Source organism: Anoplolepis gracilipes, unplaced genomic scaffold (assembly GCF_047496725.1).
Source record: "Anoplolepis gracilipes unplaced genomic scaffold, ASM4749672v1 Contig18, whole genome shotgun sequence".
Taxonomy (NCBI): Eukaryota; Metazoa; Arthropoda; class Insecta; order Hymenoptera; family Formicidae; genus Anoplolepis; species Anoplolepis gracilipes.
The window spans coordinates 2155359-2161358 of record NW_027328669.1 but is presented as its reverse complement, the minus strand read 5'-3'; the positions used below and the strand labels follow the sequence as shown (position 1 = coordinate 2161358).

At 36.8% G+C, this 6000-nt stretch overlaps 1 pseudogene; it reads left to right on the top strand.

Moving 5' to 3' along the window:
* The first annotated feature begins 4398 nt into the window (after positions 1–4398).
* Positions 4399–5715, top strand: LOC140675730 (NADH-ubiquinone oxidoreductase chain 5-like; annotated as a pseudogene).
* Positions 5716–6000: the final 285 nt, after the last annotated feature.

Sequence of the window (6000 nt, the reverse complement as noted above, 5' to 3'; positions counted from 1 at the left end):
TGGAAAGCCGGGCGGAATTGTCCACGGCCGTGGGAGAGGATCTCTCCCTCGTAGCCATAGTGAAGGCTATGGTAGAAGGGGAGGATAAATGGAGGGCGGTGGCCTCTTTCTGTGGAGTAGTCTTCAGCACAAAGAAAGAGGCGGAGCGAGAAAGAGAGAGAGAAGGACGAGAGAGACGCCGGGGGAGGGAAGATAAGACCCCTCCTCCCTCTCCCGGGAATTCGGGCGAGAACCCCCAACAGCAGACCCCCACTTTTGGAAGCTGACCCCCACTAGTAAGTGGGCGGTCGGACCAGGGGGCCGGAGCAGGCAGTGGGGTGGACAAGGAAGTAGGACGAAAATGACGATAAAGGGGGGACACGATTATCCCCCCCATTACGTCTCTGGTGTGGGAGAGACGCAGAGCCGGAAGTGGGGTAGGAAACGGACATTCCACCTCCGTCTACTGCAATCTGGGAAGGAGAAGACCCCGGTTGGTATCCCGGGGTCGTAATAGGGAAGGGACGCTCCTGCGAGTGCTCGTTGGACCCAGGTCCAAGCGTGTGTGTGTACGAGACGGGCAGGAGGAGGGAAAGTGCCGATGGCGAGGCCCTCCTTTCTGCATAAACCGTCTGGGAAGGATACCCAGGGGGGGTTTTAGTGGGTATTCCGGTGTTTCCTCTATAGTGCCGGCGAGTCCCACATACCCCGGCCAACCAATACCAGGCCGAGGATGCGTAAAGGCATTTCCCCCTCGTAACAAAAAAAAAAAAAAAGGTTAGGTTAGGTTAGGTTAGGTTAGGTTAGGTTACCTCCCTACTCCTTCCCGATGATGCGCCACCTTGACATGGTGGGGAGGCTCTATCCTGAAGCCCGGGAAACCGGAGTGGAGAGATAGCTAAAAGCGCATCTTTAGCCGGATTTCCTCTTGGACCCGGGCTCGGGCAGGATGCATAGCACCGGCATGCATACCTGGGTGTCGGACGCGTACGAATCGGTTCCTGCTACAGACGCGACGGTCGCGGCGGAAATGATGGTGAACGCCACATAGTACGCCGGGGGCGAAAGCCCTTAAGCCGGAGCGTGGCTGGGCGGGGGTTGAGGAGTAACAAAGACACTACGCGAGGGCCTTAGCGTGCCCGCCTGAAGAGTGTCCTCCCTTCCGGAGGAGTCCTTTTCAGAAGAGCCGATCGGGCTCCCCGGGTGCCGATCCTGAAGTGAGGCTTACGCGTCGCAAATCCCAACAAGACGGGAAGCGAGCGGTCGGGGCGCGGCTTCTTGGAGGGAGGCGGATCTACGGGTGCCGACGAGCCTCCTGGGACGGTCGCGCTTCCGGGCCATCTCGGTGTCGGGGGATCCTCCGGCTCTTCGGGGACGGCGGGTTTGGCCGGCATCGCTTTGGTCGTTGTAGGGTAGTCGCCACCCTACGATGCAGGGTTCGGGTAGGACCTCGACCTGTTGGCTTGACAGCAGGGCGAGGTGTCAGGGGGTCGCTCATCTCTGATTCGGGTCTTGGTGGTGGGTGATGGAGGGATTTTCGGCTGGATCCGAGTCCCAAAGTCACCAAACACCGCAACAGGGGTCCTCTTTCCTCTGTATAGGAAACTCGAAAGACGGATCGGTTGACAGGACGCCCGATGTAGGTTGAAGGACCGCAGTCCCGATGCTATACACGGTACGCACAGGGGTCCGCCTTCCCCCTCATATAAAAACGCGGAGGCGGGGACACGGGTTAGGAAGCCCGATGTGGGTTGAAGGACATTACCGTCCCGATGCTACACACGGTTCGAACAGGGGTGCGCCTACCCCCTGTACAAAACACGGAGGCGACCGGGGCAGGGTGTTTATCAGTATGGATAACACCTTGCATATAGGATTAAGTTAATACAACCCTACGATGAGGTTCCGGGTAGAACCTTGGCAGTTGTTTCTACGTGGAAACAATAGTACAAGGAACAGGGTTCGCTCTCCCCTGACGGTGACAGGACGCCCGATGTAGGTTGAAGGACCATGGTCCCGATGCTATACACGGTACGCACAGGGGTCCGCCTTCCCCCTCGTATAAAAACGCGGAGGCGGGGACACGGGTCAGGAAGCCCGATGTGGGTTGAAGGACACTACCGTCCCGATGCTACACACGGTTCGAGCTGGGGTGCGCTTAGCCCCTGTACAAAACACGGAGACGTTCGGGGCAGGATGTTGATCGACAATGCGATAACATCCTGTGAAATGGCTGGTGCCTGACCGGGGGAAACCGGTTCGCGTTGATTGGGGCGTCGTTGCACCGAAGACCCCTCCGAGCCAAGTGCCGTTGGGGCTAGTACGTGTCTCGACTCCTTCCCTGGGAACTCGTCCAAGGGGAAGGGCTCTGCTGGATCGGGAACTGGAAGCGGGAACCTGTTAGTAGTGGAACCCAGGAGGGGTTCTGCGAAACCAGGGCCCTGCGGAAGCTTCTCGTCAAGGTGGGGACCCATGAAGCGCGGCCGGACCGCCAATACAGGAGTCCGCCTAGTGGTGATTTGTCTTGGCCACTATAATAACCGAAAGACGCACGCGAATGGCTACCCTTCGAGGGTGGACACCGGAGGCAAGAGTGTGAGCCAGGGGTGTCACCCGGGGGATGCCAAAGAGGTGTCTGGTCCGGGCGAGTTTAGGGCTAAAAGGGATGTCGCCCCGGTCTGGTCAAACGGCACGGCCCGCACGACCGTGTACGCGGCCGGACCACTATGGTATAATTAAATTATTCTATTATTTATTTTTTTTGAATTAATATGATAAAATTTTTATTTTTTTTTATATTTATAATTTTATTAATAAAAAATAAAAAAATTATATTTTTTTATAATTCATGTTTTATTTTTAGATTTTTATTTTTATTTAAATTTATATTTAAAGATGATATTTGAATTAGGGTGAGAATATTTATAGGGTTTGATTTTTATTCATTTTTTTTATTAGCTTTAAGATTTTGAATTTTAGCTTTAATAAAAATAGTTATTCAGTTGGAGGAGAGGAGTGGTAGGCTAATTAAAATAAATTATGAGAAAAAATTGTTAATATTTGAAATTATATTATTAATTTTAATTATTTATTTTTCTTCTATAAATTTAATATTATTTTATTTAATGTTTGTGAGTTAAGATTAATTCCTATGTTTATTGTCATTATTTATTGAGGGTTAAATTTTGAACGAACCTCTGCATCTTATTATTTATTAATATATACAATATTTATTTCTTTGCCTTTATTAATTTATTTATTTGAAATTTATAAGCATAATATAACATTTGATTTTAATTTATTGATAAAAAATATAATAATTAATATAGGATTTTGAGATTATTTAGTTTATTTTATAGCATTTTTTATTAAGCTACCAATTTTTATTTTTCATGTTTGGTTGCCTAAGGCCCATGTTGAAGCGCCTGTTTATGGGTCAATAATTTTAGCTGCTGTTTTATTGAAATTAGGGGGGTATGGTTTATTACGTTTTATTATAATATTTATTTTTCAAAGGAATAAGTATAGGTATGTAATTTTTAGAGTTGGGATTGTAGGAAGGTTGTTTATTGGTATTTTATGTTTAGTTGAAATTGATATAAAAAGTTTGGTGGCTTATTCTTCTGTTGTACATATAAATGTAATAATATGTTCAATATTAACAATAATAAAATTAGGATTTATTAGTGCTTATATTTTAATAATTTCTCATGGCCTATGTTCATCAGGTTTATTTTTTATAGTGAATTTATATTATGAGCGATCAGGGAGTCGGTTGATTTTTTTTAATAAAGGAATATTAAATATTTTTCCGTCTTTAAGAATTTGATGATTTTTATTATGTGCTGCTAACTTTTCTTTTCCTTTTTCTTTAAATTTTTTTAGAGAGATTTTTATAATTAGAGTTTTAATTAGATGAGAGATATCTGTTATTATTTATATAATAATGATTTGTTTTTTTAGGAGTGCTTATTCATTATATTTATATTCATATATTCAGCATGGATTTAATTATTTTGAAGAAAAATTTTCAACAATTTATTTATATAAAAGATTATATGATTATTTTGATTCATTTAATTCCTTTAATTTTAATAATTTTAAATTTAAGTTTAATACATTAATTTTTTTAAATAGAATTTAGTTTTGTTATATTAGTCAATATAGATAATATTAATTATTAATAAATAAGTAATGTTTATTATTTATTTATTTTATTATAATGTCATTATTTAAGTAGTTTAAAATAAAATATTAATTTGTGAAATTAGTGATATAAAAAAAATTTATCTTAGATTATTATAAATTTATTCATTTTTTATAATAATTATTTTTATGTTATTTTTTTTTATAAGATTATATTTAAATTTAATAAATTTAAGATATATAATGGAATGATTATTTTTTAATTTTAATTCAATTAATGTAGAATTTTATATTTTATTTGATTGAGTCTCATTGTTCATTGGGGTAGTTATATTAATTTCTTCAATAATTATATTACATAGAATAATTTATATAGGCGATGACATATTTATTGATCGGTTTATTAAGTTAGTAATTATATTTGTTTTATCAATAATTTTAATGATTATTAGCCCTAATTTAATTAGAATTTTATTTGGGTGAGATGGGTTAGAATTAACTTCTTATTGTTTAGTGATTTATTATCAGAATTATTTATCATATAATTCTGGGATAGTGACAGTCTTATGCAATTGAGTGGGAGATATTGGGTTATTAATAAGAATTGGATTAATATTTACATTTTGAAGTTGGAATTTAAGTTTTATGGAAAATTATAAGTTAATTTTAAGAATAATTGTTTTAGCAGCAGCTACAAAAAGTGCTCAGATTCCTTTTTCTGTTTCATTACCAATAGCTATGGCCGCCCCGACCCCAGTATCAGCCTTGGTTCATTCATCAACTTTGGTTACTGCAGGGGTTTATCTAATAATTCGTTTTAATAAATATTTAATGAATAGGGGCATTGAGAAAATTTTATTATATATTTCAATTTTTACTATATTTATAGCTGGGTTGATGGCAAATTTTGAAAATGATTTAAAAAAAATTATTGCTTTATCTACTTTAAGTCAATTAGGGTTAATGATAATAATTTTAAGTTTAAGATTTAATTTTTTAGCCTTTTTTCATCTATTGACTCATGCAATTTTTAAGTCATTATTATTTATGTGTGCAGGAGTTATAATTCATTTAATGAATAATAATCAGGATATTCGATTATGTGGTAATTTAAATGAGTTTATTCCATTTACTATAATAAGATTTTATATTTCTAGATTAGCATTAATAGGAATTCCTTTTTTAGCCGGATTTTATTCTAAAGATTTAATTATAGAAATTATCTATTTAAATAATATTAATATTTTTTTATTAATAATAATTACTTTATCAATTTCTCTTACTGTGTCATATTCTTTACGATTGATTTATTATATTTATTTTGGCTCATTTAAAAATTCAAGATTTTATTATTATAAAGAAGATAAATTAATGAATTTATCGATGTTTGTTTTATTAATCTTAAGGTTAATTAGAGGATCTATATTAATGTGAATATTTTTTTTTGATAATTACTTTTTATATATGAATGTAAATGTAAAAATAACTACAATGTTATTATTATTTGTGGGAGTATTATTAAGGTTGATTATGTCTATAAAAAATTTAATTAATATATTAATATTTAGTTATTTTTTTAGATCTATATGATTTATAAATTATATATATATATGAATTTATAGTCCTATTATAATTTGTAGATTAAATACCTATAGGATAGATAAGATATGGATTGAATTTATGGGAAAGAAAATTATTTATAGGATAATAAATAGATTAGTAATTAAGATAAAATTATTTAAAATTTATATATTTATTTTTATTTCAGTATTAATTTTATTAATTATTTTTTTTATTAGTTAATTAATTTTTAAAGTAATTTATATTTAAATATAGCTTAAATATAGCTTAAATTTCGTAAAGCATAATATTGAA